The sequence below is a fragment of the Salvelinus alpinus genome, chromosome 13 (assembly GCF_045679555.1).
Source record: "Salvelinus alpinus chromosome 13, SLU_Salpinus.1, whole genome shotgun sequence".
NCBI classification, from domain to species: Eukaryota; Metazoa; Chordata; class Actinopteri; order Salmoniformes; family Salmonidae; genus Salvelinus; species Salvelinus alpinus.
The window spans coordinates 3,948,637-3,970,398 of NC_092098.1; the positions used below are offsets into that span (position 1 = coordinate 3,948,637).

General features: G+C 42.9%; 7 non-coding genes across 7 annotated transcripts; all 7 read right to left on the bottom strand.

Moving 5' to 3' along the window:
* Nucleotides 1-95: 95 nt before the first annotated feature.
* Nucleotides 96-186, bottom strand: trnar-ucu (transfer RNA arginine (anticodon UCU)). Its single transcript is given in 2 exon segments — nucleotides 96-131; nucleotides 150-186. It is a non-coding gene; the product is annotated as a tRNA-Arg (tRNA).
* A 2,374-nt stretch (nucleotides 187-2,560) lies between these two features.
* On the bottom strand, nucleotides 2,561-2,651 carry trnar-ucu (transfer RNA arginine (anticodon UCU)). Its single transcript is given in 2 exon segments — nucleotides 2,561-2,596; nucleotides 2,615-2,651. It is a non-coding gene; the product is annotated as a tRNA-Arg (tRNA).
* Nucleotides 2,652-3,806: 1,155 nt separating this feature from the next.
* Nucleotides 3,807-3,897, bottom strand: trnar-ucu (transfer RNA arginine (anticodon UCU)). The gene is given in 2 exon segments: nucleotides 3,807-3,842; nucleotides 3,861-3,897. It is a non-coding gene; the product is annotated as a tRNA-Arg (tRNA).
* Nucleotides 3,898-4,429: 532 nt separating this feature from the next.
* trnar-ucu (transfer RNA arginine (anticodon UCU)) lies at nucleotides 4,430-4,520 on the bottom strand. The gene is given in 2 exon segments: nucleotides 4,430-4,465; nucleotides 4,484-4,520. It is a non-coding gene; the product is annotated as a tRNA-Arg (tRNA).
* Nucleotides 4,521-8,791: 4,271 nt separating this feature from the next.
* trnar-ucu (transfer RNA arginine (anticodon UCU)) lies at nucleotides 8,792-8,882 on the bottom strand. Its single transcript is given in 2 exon segments — nucleotides 8,792-8,827; nucleotides 8,846-8,882. It is a non-coding gene; the product is annotated as a tRNA-Arg (tRNA).
* Nucleotides 8,883-14,049: 5,167 nt separating this feature from the next.
* Nucleotides 14,050-14,140, bottom strand: trnar-ucu (transfer RNA arginine (anticodon UCU)). The gene is given in 2 exon segments: nucleotides 14,050-14,085; nucleotides 14,104-14,140. It is a non-coding gene; the product is annotated as a tRNA-Arg (tRNA).
* Nucleotides 14,141-16,543: 2,403 nt separating this feature from the next.
* On the bottom strand, nucleotides 16,544-16,634 carry trnar-ucu (transfer RNA arginine (anticodon UCU)). The gene is given in 2 exon segments: nucleotides 16,544-16,579; nucleotides 16,598-16,634. It is a non-coding gene; the product is annotated as a tRNA-Arg (tRNA).
* Nucleotides 16,635-21,762: the final 5,128 nt, after the last annotated feature.

Below are 21,762 nucleotides of genomic sequence, written 5' to 3' on the forward strand. Positions count from 1 at the left end.
GGTTGGGAACTCAAGGATTAGACCATTTGCTATTTTGTATCAGATCACTCTTTCCATTCCATTGTTCAGGGAAGGAGGAGAAAAATAATTATGTTTGACTCTAGTGGGACTCGAACCCACAACCTTTGAATCTCTTCAACAATCTCTCCTAGAAGTCCAATGCGCTATCCATTGTGCCACAGAGCCATTCTGCTAACAAACCAAATTGAAAATCTTTCGTGTGCGGGACATAGCCCGGCTCTGTCAAAGTAACTTTCTAAAGTTAGATGGCGGGCTGGAAATCAGTGAAAACACCAAAGCTGCCATTTGAAAGACACTGTGGGATACAAAACCAGGAACTCCACTTTACTAGAGAGGTACAACAACCAACTAAGACATGGTTCCAGGCAACATGCATAGACAAGTTCAGAAACTTGGCCCAGACAGGTTAGGGAAAAGCTGAACAAAAAGAAAGTTGGTCTTGGGTGTGCTCATACCACCAACTTTTGGCTGACAGGCCTAATGCGCTAACTGAAAAGCACCAGAGAAATGTGTTAGAGATAAGTTGCAGACTCCAACAAAATTGACACGTCAGACAATTATGTAGGTGTGAAATAGAAGTCCCTTGGTGAATAGGGTTGGGAACTCAAGGATTAGACCATTTGCAATTTTGTATCAGATCACTCTATCCTTTCCATTGTTCAGGGAAGGAGGAGACAGAAAAAGTATGTTTGACTCTAGCCCACAACCTTTGAATCTCTTCAACAATCTCTCCTATAAGTCCAATGCGCTATCCATTGCGCCACAGATCCAATTTGCTAATAAATCAAATTGACCATTTTTCGTGTGCGGGACATAGCCCGGCTCTGTCAAAGTAACTTTCTAAAGTTAGATGGCGGGCTGGAAATCAGTGAAAACACCAAAGCTGCCATTTGAAAGACACTGTGGGATACAAAACCAGGAACTCCACTTTACTAGAGAGGTACAACAACCAACTAAGACATGGTTCCAGTCAAAATGCATAGACAAGTTCAGAAACTTGGCCACCGGTTCTGACAGGTGAGGGAAAAGCTGAACAAAAAGAAGGTTGGTCTTGGGTGTGCTCATTCCACCAACTTTTGGCTGACAGGCCTAATGCGCTAACCGAAAAGCACCAGAGAAACGTGTTAGAGATAAGATACGGACTCCAACAAAATTGACACGTCAGACAATTATGTAGGTGTGAAATATAGGTCCTTTGGTGAATAGGGTTGGGAACTCAAGGATAAGACCATTTGCTATTTTGTATCAGATCACTCTTTCCATTCCATTGTTCAGGGAAGGAGGAGACAAAAAAATTACGTTTGACTCTAGTGTGACTCAAACGTACAACCTTTGAATCTCTTCAACAAGCTCTCCTAGAAGTCCAATGCGCTATCCATTGCCGTACAGAGGCTTTCTGCTAACCAGCCAAATTGAAAACATTTTGTGTGCCGGACTGAGCCCAGCTCTGTCAAAGTAACTTTCAAAAGTTAGATGGAGGGCTGGAAATCAGTGAAAACACCAAAGCTGCCGTTTGAAAGACACTGTGGGATACAAAACCAGGAACTCCACTTTACTAGAGAGGTACTTCAACCAACTAAGACATGGTGCCAGGCAACATGCAAAGACAAGTTTAGAAACTTGGCCCCCGGTTCAGACAGGTGAGGGAAAAGCTGAACAAAAAGAAAGTTGGACTTGGGTGTGCTCATACCACCAACTTTTGGTTGACTGGCCTAATGCGCTAACCGAAAAGTACCAGAGAAATGTGTTAGAGATAAGTTGCGGACTCCAACAAAATTGACACGTCAGACAATTATGTAGGTGTGAAATATAGGTCCCTTGATGAATAGGGTTGGGAACTCAAGGATTAGACCATTTGCTATTTTGTATCAGATCACTCTTTCCATTCCATTGTTCAGGGAAGGAGGAGACAAAAACAGTTATGTTTGACTCGAACCCACAACCTTTGAATCTCTTCAACAATCTCTCCTAGAAGTCCAGTGCGGTATCCATTGCGCCACAGAAACCATTTCGCTAACAAACCAAATTGACATTTTTTCGTGTGCGGGACATAGCCCGGCTCTGTCAAAGTAACTTTCTAAAGTTAGATGGCGGGCTGGAAATCAGTGAAAACACCAAAGCTGCCGTTTGAAAGACACTGTGGGATACAAAACCAGGAACTCCACTTTACTAGAGAGGTACAACAACCAACTAAGACATGGTTCCAGGCAACATGCATAGACAAGTTCAGAAACTTGGCCCCAGGTTCAGACAGGTGAGGGAAAAGCTGAACAAAAAGAAGGTTGGACTTGGGTGTGCTCATACCACCAACTTTTGGTTGACTGGCCTAATGCGCTAACCGAAAGGAACCAGAGAAATGTGGTAGAGATAAGTTACGGACTCCAACAAAATTGACACGTCAGACAATTATGTAGGTGTGAAATATAGGACCCTTGGTGAATAGGGTTGGGAACTCAAGGATTAGACCATTTGCTATTTTGTATCAGATCACTCTTTCCATTCCATTGTTCAGGGAAGGAGGAGACAAAAAAATTATGTTTGACTCTAGTGGGACTCGAACCCACAACCTTTGAATCTCTTCTACAATCTCTCCTAGAAGTCCAATGCGCTATCCATTGTGCCACAGGGCCATTCTGCTAACAAACCAAATTGAAAATATTTCGTGTGCGGGACATAGCCCGGCTCTGTCAAAGTAACTTTCTAAAGTTAGATGGCGGGCTGGAAATCAGTGAAAACACCAAAGCTGCCATTTGAAAGACACTGTGGGATACAAAACCAGGAACTCCACTTTACTAGAGAGGTACAACAACCAACTAAGACATGGTTCCAGTCAAAATGCATAGACAAGTTCAGAAACTTGGCCACCGGTTCTGACAGGTGAGGGAAAAGCTGAACAAAAAGAAAGTTGGTCTTGGGTATGCTCATACCACCAACTTTTGGCCAACAGGCCTAATGCGCTAACCGAAAAGCACCAGAGAAATGTGTTAGAGATAAGTTGCAGACTCCAACAAAATTGACACGTCAGACAATTATGTAGGTGTGAAATATAGGTCCCTTGGTGAATAGGGTTGGGAACTCAAGGATTAGACCATTTGCTATTTTGTATCAGATCACTCTTTCCATTCCATTGTTCAGGGAAGGAGGAGACAAAAAAATTAGGTTTGACTCTAGTGTGACTCAAACGTACAACCTTTGAATCTCTTCAACAGGCTCTCCTAGAAGTCCAATGCGCTATCCATTGCCGTACAGAGCCTTTCTGCTAACCAGCCAAATTGAAACAATTTGTGTGCCGGACTGAGCCCAGCTCTGTCAAAGTAACTTTCAAAAGATAGATGGCGGGCTGGAAATCAGTGAAAACACCAAAGCTGCCATTTTAAAGACACTGTGGGATACAAAACCAGGAACTCCACTTTACTAGAGAGGTAAAACAACCAACTAAGACATGGTTCCAGGCAACATGCATAGACAAGTTCAGAAACTTGGCCCCCAGTTCAGACAGGTGAGGGAAAGCTGAACAAAAAAGAGGTTGGACTTTGGCATGCACATACCATCAACTTTTGGCTGACAGTCCTAATGCGCTAACCGAAAGGCACCAGAGAAACGTGGTAGAGATAAGTTACGGACTCCAACAAAATTGACACATGTCAGACAATTATGTAGGTGTGAAATAGAGGTCCCTTGGTGAATAGGGTTGGGACCTCAAGGATTAGACCATTTGTTATTTTGTATCAGATCACTCTTTCCATTCCAGTGTTCAGGGAAGGAGGAGACAAAAAAGTTATGTTTGACTCTAGTGGGACTCGAACCCACAACCTTTGAATCTCTTCTACAATCTCTCCTAGAAGTCCAATGCGCTATCCATTGCGCCACAGAGCCATTTAGCTAACAAACCAATTTGACCATTTTTCGTGTGCGGGACATAGCCCGGTTCTTTCAAAGTAACTTTCTCAAGTTAGATGGCGGGCTGGAAATCAGTGAAAACACCAAAGCTGCAATTTTAAAACCACTGTGGGATACAAAACCAGGAACTCCACTTTACTAGAGAGGTACAACAACCAACTAAGACATGGTTCCAGGCAACATGCATAGACAAGTTCAGAAACTTGGCCCCAGGTTCAGACAGGTGAGGGAAAAGCTGAACAAAAAGAAGGTTGGACTTGGGTGTGCTCATACCACCAACTTTTAGTTGACTGGCCTAATGCGCTAACCGAAAGGAACCAGAGAAATGTGGTAGAGATAAGTTACGGACTCCAACAAAAATGACACGTCAGACAATTATGTAGGTGTGAAATATAGGTCCCTTGGTGAATAGGGTTGGGAACTCAAGGATTAGACCATTTGCTATTTTGTATCAGATCACTCTTTCCATTCCATTGTTCAGGGAAGGAGGAGACAAAAAAGTTATGTTTGACTCTAGTGGGACTCGAACCCACAACCTTTGAATCTCTTCTACAATCTCTCCTAGAAGTCCAATGCGCTATCCATTGTGCCACAGAGCCATTCTGCTAACAAACCAAATTGAAAATATTTCGTGTGCGGGACATAGCCCGGCTCTGTCAAAGTAACTTTCTAAAGTTAGATGGCGGGCTGGAAATCAGTGAAAACACCAAAGCTGCCATTTGAAAGACACTGTGGGATACAAAACCAGGAACTCCACTTTACTAGAGAGGTACAACAACCAACTAAGACATGGTTCCAGTCAAAATGCATAGACAAGTTCAGAAACTTGGCCACCGGTTCTGACAGGTGAGGGAAAAGCTGAACAAAAAGAAAGTTGGTCTTGGGTATGCTCATACCACCAACTTTTGGCCAACAGGCCTAATGCGCTAACCGAAAAGTACCAGAGAAATGTGTTAGAGATAAGTTGCAGACTCCAACAAAATTGACACGTCAGACAATTATGTAGGTGTGAAATATAGGTCCCTTGGTGAATAGGGTTGGGAACTCAAGGATTAGACCATTTGCTATTTTGTATCAGATCACTCTTTCCATTCCATTGTTCGGGGAAGGAGGAGACAAAAAAATTAGGTTTGACTCTAGTGTGACTCAAACGTACAACCTTTGAATCTCTTCAACAAGCTCTCCTAGAAGTCCAATGCGCTATCCATTGCCGTACAGAGCCTTTCTGCTAACCAGCCAAATTGAAACATTTTGTGTGCCGGACTGAGTCCAGCTCTGTCAAAGTAACTTTCCAAAGTTAGATGGCGGGCTGGAAATAAGTGAAAACACCAAAGCTGCCATTTGAAAGACACTGTGGGATACAAAACCAGGAACTCCACTTTACTAGAGAGGTACAACAACCAACTAAGAAATGGTTCCAGGCAACATGCATAGACAAGTTCAGAAACTTGGCCCCCAGTTCAGACAGGTGAGGGAAATGCTGAACAAAAAAGAAGTTGGACTTTGGCATGCACATACCATCAACTTTTGGCTGACAGGCCTAATGCGCTAACCGAAAAGCACCAGAGAAACGTGGTAGAGATAAGTTACGGACTCCAATAAAATTAACACGTCAGACAATTATGTAGGTGTGAAATATAGGTCCCTTGGTGAATAGGGATGGGACCTCAAGGATTAGACCATTTGCTATTTTGTTTCAGATCACTCTTTCCATTCCATTGTTCAGGGAAGGAGGAGACAAAAAAATTAGGTTTGACTCTAGTGTGAATCAAACGTACAACCTTTGAATCTCTTCAACAAGCTCTCCTAGAAGTCCAATGCGCTATCCATTGCCGTACAGAGCCTTTCTGCTAACCAGCCAAATTGAAACATTTTGTGTGCCGGACTGAGCCCAGCTCTGTCAAAGTAACTTTCAAAAGTTAGATGGCGGAATGGAAATCAGTGAAAACACCAAAGCTGCCATTTGAAAGACACTGTGGGATACAAAACCAGGAACTCCACTTTACTAGAGAGGTACAACAACCAACTAAGACATGGTTCCAGGCAACATGCATAGACAAGTTCAGAAACTTGGCCCCCAGTTCAGACAGGTGAGGGAAAGCTGAACAAAAAAGAGGTTGGACTTTGGCATGCACATACCATGAACTTTTGGCTGACAGTCCTAATGCGCTAACCGAAAGGCACCAGAGAAACGTGGTAGAGATAAGTTACGGACTCCAACAAAATTGACACATGTCAGACAATTATGTAGGTGTGAAATAGAGGTCCCTTGGTGAATAGGGTTGGGAACTCAAGGATTAGACCATTTGCTATTTTGTATCAGATCACTCTTTCCATTCCATTGTTCAGGGAAGGAGGAGACAAAAAAGTTATGTTTGACTCTAGTGGGACTCAAACCCACAACCTTTGAATCTCTTCTACAATCTCTCCTAGAAGTCCAATGCGCTATCCATTGTGCCACAGAGCCATTCTAGCTAACAAACCAAATTGAAAATATTTCGTGTGCGGGACATAGCCCGGCTCTGTCAAAGTAACTTTCTAAAGTTAGATGGCGGGCTGGAAATCAGTGAAAACACCAAAGCTGCCATTTGAAAGACACTGTGGGATACAAAACCAGGAACTCCACTTTACTAGAGAGGTACAACAACCAACTAAGACATGGTTCCAGTCAAAATGCATAGACAAGTTCAGAAACTTGGCCACCGGTTCTGACAGGTGAGGGAAAAGCTGAACAAAAAGAAAGTTGGTCTTGGGTATGCTCATACCACCAACTTTTGGCCAACAGGCCTAATGCGCTAACCGAAAAGTACCAGAGAAATGTGTTAGAGATAAGTTGCAGACTCCAACAAAATTGACACATGTCAGACAATTATGTAGGTGTGAAATATAGGTCCCTTGGTGAATAGGGTTGGGAACTCAAGGATTAGACCATTTGCTATTTTGTATCAGATCACTCTTTCCATTCCATTGTTCGGGGAAGGAGGAGACAAAAAAATTAGGTTTGACTCTAGTGTGACTCAAACGTACAACCTTTGAATCTCTTCAACAAGCTCTCCTAGAAGTCCAATGCGCTATCCATTGCCGTACAGAGCCTTTCTGCTAACCAGCCAAATTGAAACATTTTGTGTGCCGGACTGAGCCCAGCTCTGTCAAAGTAACTTTCCAAAGTTAGATGGCGGGCTGGAAATAAGTGAAAACACCAAAGCTGCCATTTGAAAGACACTGTGGGATACAAAACCAGGAACTCCACTTTACTAGAGAGGTACAACAACCAACTAAGAAATGGTTCCAGGCAACATGCATAGACAAGTTCAGAAACTTGGCCCCCAGTTCAGACAGGTGAGGGAAATGCTGAACAAAAAAGAAGTTGGACTTTGGCATGCACATACCATCAACTTTTGGCTGACAGGCCTAATGCGCTAACCGAAAAGCACCAGAGAAACGTGGTAGAGATAAGTTACGGACTCCAATAAAATTGACACGTCAGACAATTATGTAGGTGTGAAATATAGGTCCCTTGGTGAATAGGGATGGGACCTCAAGGATTAGACCATTTGCTATTTTGTATCAGATCACTCTTTCCATTCCATTGTTCAGGGAAGGAGGAGACAAAAAAATTAGGTTTGACTCTAGTGTGAATCAAACGTACAACCTTTGAATCTCTTCAACAAGCTCTCCTAGAAGTCCAATGCGCTATCCATTGCCGTACAGAGCCTTTCTGCTAACCAGCCAAATTGAAAAATTTTGTGTGCCGGACTGAGCCCAGCTCTGTCAAAGTAACTTTCAAAAGTTAGATGGCGGAATGGAAATCAGTGAAAACACCAAAGCTGCCATTTGAAAGACACTGTGGGATACAAAACCAGGAACTCCACTTTACTAGAGAGGTACAACAACCAACTAAGACATGGTTCCAGGCAACATGCATAGACAAGTTCAGAAACTTGGCCCCCAGTTCAGACAGGTGAGGGAAAGCTGAACAAAAAAGAGGTTGGACTTTGGCATGCACATACCATCAACTTTTGGCTGACAGTCCTAATGCGCTAACCGAAAGGCACCAGAGAAACGTGGTAGAGATAAGTTACGGACTCCAACAAAATTGACACATGTCAGACAATTATGTAGGTGTGAAATAGAGGTCCCTTGGTGAATAGGGTTGGGACCTCAAGGATTAGACCATTTGTTATTTTGTATCAGATCACTCTTTCCATTCCAGTGTTCAGGGAAGGAGGAGACAAAAAATGTATGTTTGACTCCAGTGGGACTCGAACCCACAAACTTTGAATCTATTCAACAATCTCTCCTAGAAGTCCAATGCGCTATCCATTGCGCCAGAGAGCCATTTAGCTTACAAACCAAATTGACAATTTTTCGTGTGCGGGACATAGCCCGGCTCTGTCAAAGTAACTTTCTAAAGTTAGATGGCGGGCTGGAAATCAGTGAAAACACCAAAGCTGCCATTTTAAAACCACTGTGGGATACAAAACCAGGAACTCCACTTTACAAGAGAGGTACTTCAACCAACTAAGACACGGTGCCAGGCAACATGCATAGACAAGTTCAGAAACTTGGCCCCAGGTTCAGACAGGTGAGGGAAAAGCTGAACAAAAAGAAGGTTGGACTTGGGTGTGCTCATACCACCAACTTTTGGTTGACTGGCCTAATGCGCTAACCGAAAAGCACCAGAGAAACGTGGTAGAGATAAGTTACGGACTCCAATAAAATTGACACGTCAGACAATTATGTAGGTGTGAAATATAGGTCCCTTGGTGAATAGGGTTGGGAACTCAAGGATTAGACCATTTGCTATTTTGTATCAGATCACTCTTTCCATTCCATTGTTCAGGGAAGGAGGAGACAAAAAAATTATGTTTGACTCTAGTGGGACTCGAACCCACAACCTTTGAATCTCTTCTACAATCTCTCCTAGAAGTCCAATGCGCTATCCATTGTGCCACAGAGCCATTCTGCTAACAAACCAAATTGAAAATCTTTCGTGTGCGGGACATAGCCCGGCTCTGTCAAAGTAACTTTCCAAAGTTAGATGGCGGAATGGAAATCAGTGAAAACACCAAAGCTGCCATTTGAAAGACACTGTGGGATACAAAACCAGGAACTCCACTTTACTAGAGAGGTACAACAACCAACTAAGACATGGTTCCAGGCAACATGCATAGACAAGTTCAGAAACTTGGCCCCCAGTTCAGACAGGTGAGGGAAAGCTGAAGCCCGCCTCTTCATTGCGCCACAGAGCCATTTAGCTAACAAACCAAATTGACCATTTTTTGTGTGCGGGACATAGCCCGGTTCTTTCAAAGTAACTTTCTCAAGTTAGATGGCGGGCTGGAAATCAGTGAAAACACCAAAGCTGCCATTTTAAAACCACTGTGGGATACAAAACCAGGAACTCCACTTTACTAGAGAGGTACAACAACCAACTAAGACATGGTTCCAGGCAACATGCATAGACAAGTTCAGAAACTTGGCCCCCGGTTCAGACAGGTGAGGGAAAAGCTGAAGAAAAAGAAAGTTGGTCTTGAGTGTGCTCATACCACCAACTTTTGGCTGACAGGCCTAATGCGCTAACCGAAAAGCTCCAGAAAAACGTGTTAGAGATAAGTTACGGACTCCAACAAAATGTATACATGTCAGACAATTATGTAGGTGTGAAATATAGGTCCCTTGGTGAATAGGGTTGGGAACTCAAGGATTAGACCATTTGCTCTTTTGTATCAGATCACTCTTTCCATTCCATTGTTCAGGGAAGGAGGAGACAAAAAATGTATGTTTGACTCTAGTGGGACTCAAACCCACAACCTTTGAATCTCTTCAACAATCTCTCCTAGAAGTCCAATGCGCTATCCATTGCGCCACAGATCCAATTTGCTAACAAATCAAATTAACAATTTTTCCTGTGCGGGACATAGCCCGGCTCTGTCAAAGTAACTTTCTAAAGTTAGATGGCGGGCTGGAAATCAGTGAAAACACCAAAGCTGCCATTTGAAAGACACTGTGGGATACAAAACCAGAAACTCCACTTTACTAGAGAGGTACTACAACCAACTAAGACAAAGTGCCAGACAACATGCAAAGACAAGTTTAGAAACTTGGCTACCGGTTCAGACAGGTGAGGGAAAAGCTGAACAAAAAAAGGTTGGTCTTGGGTGTGCTTATTCCACCAACTTTTGGCTGACAGGCCTAATGTGCTAACCGAAAAGCACCAGAAAAACGTGTTAGAGATAAGTTACGGACTCCAACAAAATTGATACATGTCAGACAATTATGTAGGTGTGAAATATAGGTCCCTTGGTGAATAGGGTTGGGAACTCAAGGATTAGACCATTTGCTCTTTTGTATCAGATCACTCTTTCCATTCCATTGTTCAGGGAAGGAGGAGACAAAAATAATATGTTTGATTCTAGTGGGACTCAAACCCACAACCTTTGAATCTCTTCTACAATCTCTCCTAGAAGTCCAATGCGCTATCCATTGCGCCACAGATCCAATTTGCTAACAAATCAAATTGACAATTTTTCCTGTGCGGGACATAGCCCGCCTCTGTCAAAGTAACTTTCTAAAGTTAGATGGCGGGCTGGAAATCAGTGAAAACACCAAAGCTGCCATTTGAAAGACACTGTGGGATACAAAACCAGAAACTCCACTTTACTAGAGAGGTACTACAACCAACTAAGACAAAGTGCCAGACAACATGCAAAGACAAGTTTAGAAACTTGGCTACCGGTTCAGACAGGTGAGGGAAAAGCTGAACAAAAAAAGGTTGGTCTTGGGTGTGCTCATTCCACCAACTTTTGGCTGACAGGCCTAATGCGCTAACCGAAAAGCACCAGAAAAACGTGTTAGAGATAAGTTACGGACTCCAACAAAATTGATACATGTCAGACAATTATGTAGGTGTGAAATATAGGTCCCTTGGTGAATAGGGTTGGGAACTCAAGGATTAGACCATTTGCTCTTTTGTATCAGATCACTCTTTCCATTCCATTGTTCAGGAAAGGAGGAGACAAAAAAATTATGTTTGACTCTAGTGGGACTTGAACACACAACCTTTGAATCTCTTCAACAATCTCTCCTAGAAGTCCAATGCGCTATCCATTGTGCCAGAGAGCCATTCTGCTAACAAACCAAATTGAAAATCTTTCGTGTGCAGGACATAGACCGGCTATGTCAAAATAACTTTCTAAAGTTAGATGGCGGGCTGGAAATCAGTGAAAACACCAAAGCTGCCATTTGAAAGACACTGTGGGATACAAAACCAGGAACTCCACTTTACTAGAGAGGTACAACAACCAACTAAGACATGGTTCCAGGCAACATGCATAGACAAGTTCAGAAACTTGGCCCCCGGTTCAGACAGGTGAGGGAAAAGCTGAACAAAAAGAAAGTTGGTCTTGGGTGTGCTCATACCACCAACTTTTGGCTGACAGGCCTAATGCGCTAACTGAAAAGCACCAGAGAAATGTGTTAGAGATAAGTTGCAGACTCCAACAAAATTGACACGTCAGACAATTATGTAGGTGTGAAATAGAAGTCCCTTGGTGAATAGGGTTGGGAACTCAAGGATTAGACCATTTGCAATTTTGTATCAGATCACTCTTTCCTTTCCATTGTTCAGGGAAGGAGGAGACAGAAAAAGTATGCTTGACTCTAGCCCACAACCTTTGAATCTCTTCAACAATCTCTCCTATAAGTCCAATACGCTATCCACTGCGCCACAGATCCAATTTGCTAATAAATCAAATTGACCATTTTTCGTGTGCGGGACATAGCCCGGCTCTGTCAAAGTAACTTTCTAAAGTTAGATGGCGGGCTGGAAATCAGTGAAAACACCAAAGCTACCATTTGAAAGACACTGTGGGATACAAAACCAGAAACTCAACTTTACTAGAGAGGTACTACAACCAACAAAGACAAAGTGCCAGGCAACATGCATAGACAAGTTTAGAAACTTGGCTACCGGTTCAGACAGGTGAGGGAAAAGCTGAACAAAAAGAAAGTTGGTCTTGGGTGTGCTCATACCACCAACTTTTGGCTGACTGGCCTAATGCAACCAGAGAAACGTGTTAGAGATATGTTGCGGACTCCAACAAAATTGACACATGTCAGACAATTCTATAGGTGTTAAATATAGGTCCTTTGGTGAATAGGGTTGGGAACTCAAGGATAAGACCATTTGCTATTTTGTATCAGATCACTCTTTCCATTCCATTGTTCAGGGAAGGAGGAGACAAAAAAATTATGTTTGACTCTAGTGGGACTTTAACCCACAACCTTTGAATCTCTTCTACAATCTCTCCTAGAAGTCCAATGCGCTATCCATTGTGCCAGAGAGCCATTCTGCTAACAAACCAAATTGAAAATCTTTCGTGTGCAGGACATAGACCGGCTCTGTCAAAATAACTTTCTAAAGTTAGATTGCGGGCTGGAAATCAGTGAAAACACCAAAGCTGCCATTTGAAAGACACTGTGGGATACAAAACCAGGAACTCCACTTTACTAGAGAGGTACAACAACCAACTAAGACATGGTTCCAGGCAACATGCATAGACAAGTTCAGAAACTTGGCCCCCGGTTCAGACAGGTGAGGGAAAAGCTGAACAAAAAGAAAGTTGGTCTTGGGTGTGCTCATACCACCAACTTTTGGCTGACAGGCCTAATGCGCTAACCGAAAGGCACCAGAGAAACGTGGTAGAGATAAGTTACGGACTCCAACAAAATTGACACATGTCAGACAATTATGTAGGTGTGAAATAGAGGTCCCTTGGTGAATAGGGTTGTGACCTCAAGGATTAGACCATTTGTTATTTTGTATCAGATCACTCTTTCCATTCCAGTGTTCAGGGAAGGAGGAGACAAAAAAATTATGTTTGACTCTAGTGGGACTCAAACCCACAACCTTTGAATCTCTTCAACAAGCTCTCCTAGAAGTCCAATGCGCTATCCATTGCCGTACAGAGCCTTTCTGCTAACCAGCCAAATTGAAACATTTTGTGTGCCGGACTGAGCCCAGCTCTGTCAAAGTAACTTTCCAAAGTTAGATGGCGGGCTGGAAATAAGTGAAAACACCAAAGCTGCCATTTGAAAGACACTGTGGGATACAAAACCAGGAACTCCACTTTACTAGAGAGGTACAACAACCAACTAAGAAATGGTTCCAGGCAACATGCATAGACAAGTTCAGAAACTTGGCCCCCGGTTCAGACAGGTGAGGGAAATGCTGAACAAAAAAGAAGTTGGACTTTGGCATGCACATACCATCAACTTTTGGCTGACAGGCCTAATGCGCTAACCGAAAAGCACCAGAGAAACGTGGTAGAGATAAGTTACGGACTCCAATAAAATTGACACGTCAGACAATTATGTAGGTGTGAAATATAGGTCCCTTGGTGAATAGGGATGGGACCTCAAGGATTAGACCATTTGCTATTTTGTATCAGATCACTCTTTCCATTCCATTGTTCAGGGAAGGAGGAGACAAAAAAATTAGGTTTGACTCTAGTGTGAATCAAACGTACAACCTTTGAATCTCTTCAACAAGCTCTCCTAGAAGTCCAATGCGCTATCCATTGCCGTACAGAGCCTTTCTGCTAACCAGCCAAATTGAAACATTTTGTGTGCCGGACTGAGCCCAGCTCTGTCAAAGTAACTTTCAAAAGTTAGATGGCGGAATGGAAATCAGTGAAAACACCAAAGCTGCCATTTGAAAGACACTGTGGGATACAAAACCAGGAACTCCACTTTACTAGAGAGGTACAACAACCAACTAAGACATGGTTCCAGGCAACATGCATAGACAAGTTCAGAAACTTGGCCCCCAGTTCAGACAGGTGAGGGAAAGCTGAACAAAAAAGAGGTTGGACTTTGGCATGCACATACCATCAACTTTTGGCTGACAGTCCTAATGCGCTAACCGAAAGGCACCAGAGAAACGTGGTAGAGATAAGTTACGGACTCCAACAAAATTGACACATGTCAGACAATTATGTAGGTGTGAAATAGAGGTCCCTTGGTGAATAGGGTTGGGAACTCAAGGATTAGACCATTTGCTATTTTGTATCAGATCACTCTTTCCATTCCATTGTTCAGGGAAGGAGGAGACAAAAAAGTTATGTTTGACTCTAGTGGGACTCGAACCCACAACCTTTGAATCTCTTCTACAATCTCTCCTAGAAGTCCAATGCGCTATCCATTGTGCCACAGAGCCATTCTGCTAACAAACCAAATTGAAAATATTTCGTGTGCGGGACATAGCCCGGCTCTGTCAAAGTAACTTTCTAAAGTTAGATGGCGGGCTGGAAATCAGTGAAAACACCAAAGCTGCCATTTGAAAGACACTGTGGGATACAAAACCAGGAACTCCACTTTACTAGAGAGGTACAACAACCAACTAAGACATGGTTCCAGTCAAAATGCATAGACAAGTTCAGAAACTTGGCCACCGGTTCTGACAGGTGAGGGAAAAGCTGAACAAAAAGAAAGTTGGTCTTGGGTATGCTCATACCACCAACTTTTGGCCAACAGGCCTAATGCGCTAACCGAAAAGTACCAGAGAAATGTGTTAGAGATAAGTTGCAGACTCCAACAAAATTGACACGTCAGACAATTATGTAGGTGTGAAATATAGGTCCCTTGGTGAATAGGGTTGGGAACTCAAGGATTAGACCATTTGCTATTTTGTATCAGATCACTCTTTCCATTCCATTGTTCGGGGAAGGAGGAGACAAAAAAATTAGGTTTGACTCTAGTGTGACTCAAACGTACAACCTTTGAATCTCTTCAACAAGCTCTCCTAGAAGTCCAATGCGCTATCCATTGCCGTACAGAGCCTTTCTGCTAACCAGCCAAATTGAAACATTTTGTGTGCCGGACTGAGCCCAGCTCTGTCAAAGTAACTTTCCAAAGTTAGATGGCGGGCTGGAAATAAGTGAAAACACCAAAGCTGCCATTTGAAAGACACTGTGGGATACAAAACCAGGAACTCCACTTTACTAGAGAGGTACAACAACCAACTAAGAAATGGTTCCAGGCAACATGCATAGACAAGTTCAGAAACTTGGCCCCCAGTTCAGACAGGTGAGGGAAATGCTGAACAAAAAAGAAGTTGGACTTTGGCATGCATATACCATCAACTTTTGGCTGACAGGCCTAATGCGCTAACCGAAAAGCGCTAACCGAAAAGCACCAGAGAAACGTGGTACGGACTCCAATAAAATTGACACGTCAGACAATTATGTAGGTGTGAAATATAGGTCCCTTGGTGAATAGGGATGGGACCTCAAGGATTAGACCATTTGCTATTTTGTATCAGATCACTCTTTCCATTCCATTGTTCAGGGAAGGAGGAGACAAAAAAATTAGGTTTGACTCTAGTGTGAATAAAACGTACAACCTTTGAATCTCTTCAACAAGCTCTCCTAGAAGTCCAATGCGCTATCCATTGCCGTACAGAGCCTTTCTGCTAACCAGCCAAATTGAAACATTTTGTGTGCCGGACTGAGCCCAGCTCTGTCAAAGTAACTTTCAAAAGTTAGATGGCGGAATGGAAATCAGTGAAAACACCAAAGCTGCCATTTGAAAGACACTGTGGGATACAAAACCAGGAACTCCACTTTACTAGAGAGGTACAACAACCAACTAAGACATGGTTCCAGGCAACATGCATAGACAAGTTCAGAAACTTGGCCCCCAGTTCAGACAGGTGAGGGAAAGCTGAACAAAAAAGAGGTTGGACTTTGGCATGCACATACCATCAACTTTTGGCTGACAGTCCTAATGCGCTAACCGAAAGGCACCAGAGAAACGTGGTAGAGATAAGTTACGGACTCCAACAAAATTGACACATGTCAGACAATTATGTAGGTGTGAAATAGAGGTCCCTTGGTGAATAGGGTTGGGACCTCAAGGATTAGACCATTTGTTATTTTGTATCAGATCACTCTTTCCATTCCAGTGTTCAGGGAAGGAGGAGACAAAAAAATTATGTTTGACTCCAGTGGGACTCGAACCCACAAACTTTGAATCTATTCAACAATCTCTCCTAGAAGTCCAATGCGCTATCCATTGCGCCAGAGAGCCATTTAGCTTACAAACCAAATTGACAATTTTTCGTGTGCGGGACATAGCCCGGCTCTGTCAAAGTAACTTTCTAAAGTTAGATGGCGGGCTGGAAATCAGTGAAAACACCAAAGCTGCCATTTTAAAACCACTGTGGGATACAAAACCAGGAACTCCACTTTACTAGAGAGGTACTTCAACCAACTAAGACACGGTGCCAGGCAACATGCATAGACAAGTTCAGAAACTTGGCCCCAGGTTCAGACAGGTGAGGGAAAAGCTGAACAAAAAGAAGGTTGGACTTGGGTGCGCTCATACCACCAACTTTTGGTTGACTGGCCTAATGCGCTAACCGAAAGGAACCAGAGAAATGTGGTAGAGATAAGTTACGGACTCCAACAAAATTGACACGTCAGACAATTATGTAGGTGTGAAATATAGGTCCCTTGGTGAATAGGGTTGGGAACTCAAGGATTAGACCATTTGCTATTTTGTATCAGATCACTCTTTCCATTCCATTGTTCAGGGAAGGAGGAGACAAAAAAATTATGTTTGACTCTAGTGGGACTCGAACCCACAACCTTTGAATCTATTCAACAATCTCTCCTAGAAGTCCAATGCGCTATCCATTGCGCCAGAGAGCCATTTAGCTTACAAACCAAATTGAAAATCTTTCGTGTGCGGGACATAGCCCGGCTCTGTCAAAGTAACTTTCCAAAGTTAGATGGCGGGCTGGAAATAAGTGAAAACACCAAAGCTGCCATTTGAAAGACACTGTGGGATACAAAACCAGGAACTCCACTTTACTAGAGAGGTACAACAACCAACTAAGAAATGGTTCCAGGCAACATGCATAGACAAGTTCAGAAACTTGGCCCCCAGTTCAGACAGGTGAGGGAAATGCTGAACAAAAAAGAGGTTGGACTTTGGCATGCACATACCATCAACTTTTGGCTGACAGGCCTAATGCGCTAACCGAAAAGCACCAGAGAAACGTGGTAGAGATAAGTTACGGACTCCAATAAAATTGACACGTCAGACAATTATGTAGGTGTGAAATATAGGTCCCTTGGTGAATAGGGATGGGACCTCAAGGATTAGACCATTTGCTATTTTGTATCAGATCACTCTTTCCATTCCATTGTTCAGGGAAGGAGGAGACAAAAAAATTTGGTTTGACTATAGTGTGAATCAAACGTACAACCTTTGAATCTCTTCAACAAGCTCTCCTAGAAGTCCAATGCGCTATCCATTGCGCCACAGAGCCATTTAGCTAACAAACCAAATTGACCATTTTTCGTGTGCGGGACATAGCCCGGTTCTTTCAAAGTAACTTTCTCAAGTTAGATGGCGGGCTGGAAATCAGTGAAAACACCAAAGCTGCCATTTTAAAACCACTGTGGGATACAAAACCAGGAACTCCACTTTACTAGAGAGGTACAACAACCAACTAAGACATGGTTCCAGGCAACATGCATAGACAAGTTCAGAAACTTGGCCCCCGGTTCAGACAGGTGAGGGAAAAGCTGAAGAAAAAGAAAGTTGGTCTTGAGTGTGCTCATACCACCAACTTTTGGCTGACAGGCCTAATGCGCTAACCGAAAAGCTCCAGAAAAATGTGTTAGAGATAAGTTACGGACTCCAACAAAATGTATACATGTCAGACAATTATGTAGGTGTGAAATATAGGTCCCTTGGTGAATAGGGTTGGGAACTCAAGGATTAGACCATTTGCTATTTTGTATCAGATCACTCTTTCCATTCCATTGTTCAGGGAAGGAGGAGACAAAAAATTTATGTTTGACTCTAGTGGGAGTCAAACCCACAACCTTTGAATCTCTTCAACAATCTCTCCTAGAAGCCCAATGCGCTATCCATTGTGCCACAGAACCATTCTGCTAACACACCAAATTGAAAATCTTTCGTGTGCGGGACATAGACCGGCTCTGTCAAAATAACATTCTAAAGTTAGATGGCGGGCTGGAAATCAGTGAAAACACAAAGCTGCCATTTGAAAGACACTGTGGGATAAAAAACCAGGAACTCCACTTTACTAGAGAGGTACAACAACCAACTAAGACATGGTTCCAGGCAACATGCATAGACAAGTTCAGAAACTTGGCCCCCGGTTCAGACAGGTGAGGGAAAAGCTGAACAAAAAGAAGGTTGGACTTGGGTGTGCTCATACCACCAACTTTTGGTTGACTGGCCTAATGCGCTAACCGAAAGGAACCAGAGAAATGTGGTAGAGATAAGTTACGGACTCCAACAAAATTGACACGTCAGACAATTATGTAGGTGTGAAATATAGGTCCCTTGGTGAATAGGATTGGGAACTCAAGGATTAGACCATTTGCTATTTTGTATCAGATCACTCTTTCCATTCCATTGTTCAGGGAAGGAGGAGACAAAAAAATTATGTTTGACTCTAGTGGGACTCGAACCCACAACCTTTGAATCTCTTCAACAATCTCTCCTGTAAGTCCAATGCGCTATCCATTGCGCCACAGATCCAATTTGCTAATAAAACCAATTGACCATTTTTCGTGTGCGGGACATTCTAAAGTTAGATGGCGGGCTGGAAATCAGTGAAAACACAAAGCTACCATTTGAAAGACACTGTGGGATACAAAACCAGAAACTCAACTTTACTAGAGAGGTACTACAACCAACAAAGACAAAGTGCCAGACAACATGCAAAGACAAGTTTAGAAACTTGGCTACCGGTTCAGACAGGTGAGGGAAAAGCTGAACAAAAAAAGGTTGGTCTTGGGTGTGCTTATTCCACCAACTTTTGGCTGACAGGCCTAATGTGCTAACCGAAAAGCACCAGAAAAACGTGTTAGAGATAAGTTACGGACTCCAACAAAATTGATACATGTCAGACAATTATGTAGGTGTGAAATATAGGTCCCTTGGTGAATAGGGTTGGGAACTCAAGGATTAGACCATTTGCTCTTTTGTATCAGATCACTCTTTCCATTCCATTGTTCAGGGAAGGAGGAGACAAAAATAATATGTTTGATTCTAGTGGGACTCAAACCCACAACCTTTGAATCTCTTCTACAATCTCTCCTAGAAGTCCAATGCGCTATCCATTGCGCCACAGATCCAATTTGCTAACAAATCAAATTGACAATTTTTCCTGTGCGGGACATAGCCCGGCTCTGTCAAAGTAACTTTCTAAAGTTAGATGGCGGGCTGGAAATCAGTGAAAACACCAAAGCTGCCATTTGAAAGACACTGTGGGATACAAAACCAGGAACTCCACTTTACTAGAGAGGTACAACAACCAACTAAGACATGGTTCCAGGCAACATGCATAGACAAGTTCAGAAACTTGGCCCCCGGTTCAGACAGGTGAGGGAAAAGCTGAACAAAAAGAAGGTTGGTCTTGGGTGTGCTCATACCACCAACTTTTGGCTGACAGGCCTAATGCGCTAACTGAAAAGCACCAGAGAAATGTGTTAGAGATAAGTTGCAGACTCCAACAAAATTGACACGTCAGACAATTATGTAGGTGTGAAATAGAAGTCCCTTGGTGAATAGGGTTGGGAACTCAAGGATTAGACCATTTGCAATTTTGTATCAGATCACTCTTTCCTTTCCATTGTTCAGGGAAGGAGGAGACAGAAAAAGTATGCTTGACTCTAGCCCACAACCTTTGAATCTCTTCAACAATCTCTCCTATAAGTCCAATACGCTATCCACTGCGCCACAGATCCAATTTGCTAATAAATCAAATTGACAATTTTTCGTGTGCGGGACATAGCCCGGCTCTGTCAAAGTAACTTTCTAAAGTTAGATGGCGGGCTGGAAATCAGTGAAAACACCAAAGCTACCATTTGAAAGACACTGTGGGATACAAAACCAGAAACTCAACTTTACTAGAGAGGTACTACAACCAACAAAGACAAAGTGCCAGACAACATGCATAGACAAGTTTAGAAACTTGGCTACCGGTTCAGACAGGTGAGGGAAAAGCTGAACAAAAAGAAAGTTGGTCTTGGGTGTGCTCATACCACCAACTTTTGGCTGACTGGCCTAATGCAACCAGAGAAACGTGTTAGAGATAAGTTGCGGACTCCAACAAAATTGACACATGTCAGACAATTCTATAGGTGTTAAATATAGGTCCTTTGGTGAATAGGGTTGGGAACTCAAGGATAAGACCATTTGCTATTTTGTATCAGATCACTCTTTCCATTCCATTGTTCAGGGAAGGAGGAGACAAAAAAATTATGTTTGACTCTAGTGGGACTTTAACCCACAACCTTTGAATCTCTTCTACAATCTCTCCTAGAAGTCCAATGCGCTATCCATTGTGCCAGAGAGCCATTCTGCTAACAAACCAAATTGAAAATCTTTCGTGTGCAGGACATAGACCGGCTCTGTCAAAATAACTTTCTAAAGTTAGATGGCGGGCTGGAAATCAGTGAAAACACCAAAGCTGCCATTTGAAAGACACTGTGGGATACAAAACCAGGAACTCCACTTTACTAGAGAGGTACAACAACCAACTAAGACATGGTTCCAGGCAACATGCATAGACAAGTTCAGAAACTTGGCCCCCGGTTCAGACAGGTGAGGGAAAAGCTGAACAAAAAGAAAGTTGGTCTTGGGTGTGCTCATACCACCAACTTTTGGCTGACAGGCCTAATGCGCTAACTGAAAAGCACCAGAGAAATGTGTTAGAGATAAGTTGCAGACTCCAACAAAATTGACACGTCAGACAATTATGTAGGTGTGAAATAGAAGTCCCTTGGTGAATAGGGTTGGGAACTCAAGGATTAGACCATTTGCAATTTTGTATCAGATCACTCTTTCCTTTCCATTGTTCAGGGAAGGAGGAGACAGAAAAAGTATGCTTGACTCTAGCCCACAACCTTTGAATCTCTTCAACAATCTCTCCTATAAGTCCAATACGCTATCCACTGCGCCACAGATCCAATTTGCTAATAAATCAAATTGACAATTTTTCGTGTGCGGGACATAGCCCGGCTCTGTCAAAGTAACTTTCTAAAGTTAGATGGCGGGCTGGAAATCAGTGAAAACACCAAAGCTACCATTTGAAAGACACTGTGGGATACAAAACCAGAAACTCAACTTTACTAGAGAGGTACTACAACCAACAAAGACAAAGTGCCAGACAACATGCATAGACAAGTTTAGAAACTTGGCTACCGGTTCAGACAGGTGAGGGAAAAGCTGAACAAAAAGAAAGTTGGTCTTGGGTGTGCTCATACCACCAACTTTTGGCTGACTGGCCTAATGCAACCAGAGAAACGTGTTAGAGATAAGTTGCGGACTCCAACAAAATTGACACATGTCAGACAATTCTATAGGTGTTAAATATAGGTCCTTTGGTGAATAGGGTTGGGAACTCAAGGATAAGACCATTTGCTATTTTGTATCAGATCACTCTTTCCATTCCATTGTTCAGGGAAGGAAGAGACAAAAAAATTATGTTTGACTCTAGTCGGACTTTAACCCACAACCTTTGAATCTCTTCAACAATCTCTCCTAGAAGTCCAATGCGCTATCCATTGCGCCACAGAGCCATTTAGCTAACAATCCAAATTGACCATTTTTCGTGTGCGGGACATAGCCCGGCTCCGTCAAAGTAACTTTCTAAAGTTAGATGGCGGGCTGGAAATCAGTGAAAACACCAAAGCTGCCCTTTTAAAACCACTGTGGGATACAAAACCAGAAACTCCACTTTACTAGAGAGGTACTTCAACCAACTAAGACATGGTGCCAGGCAACATGCAT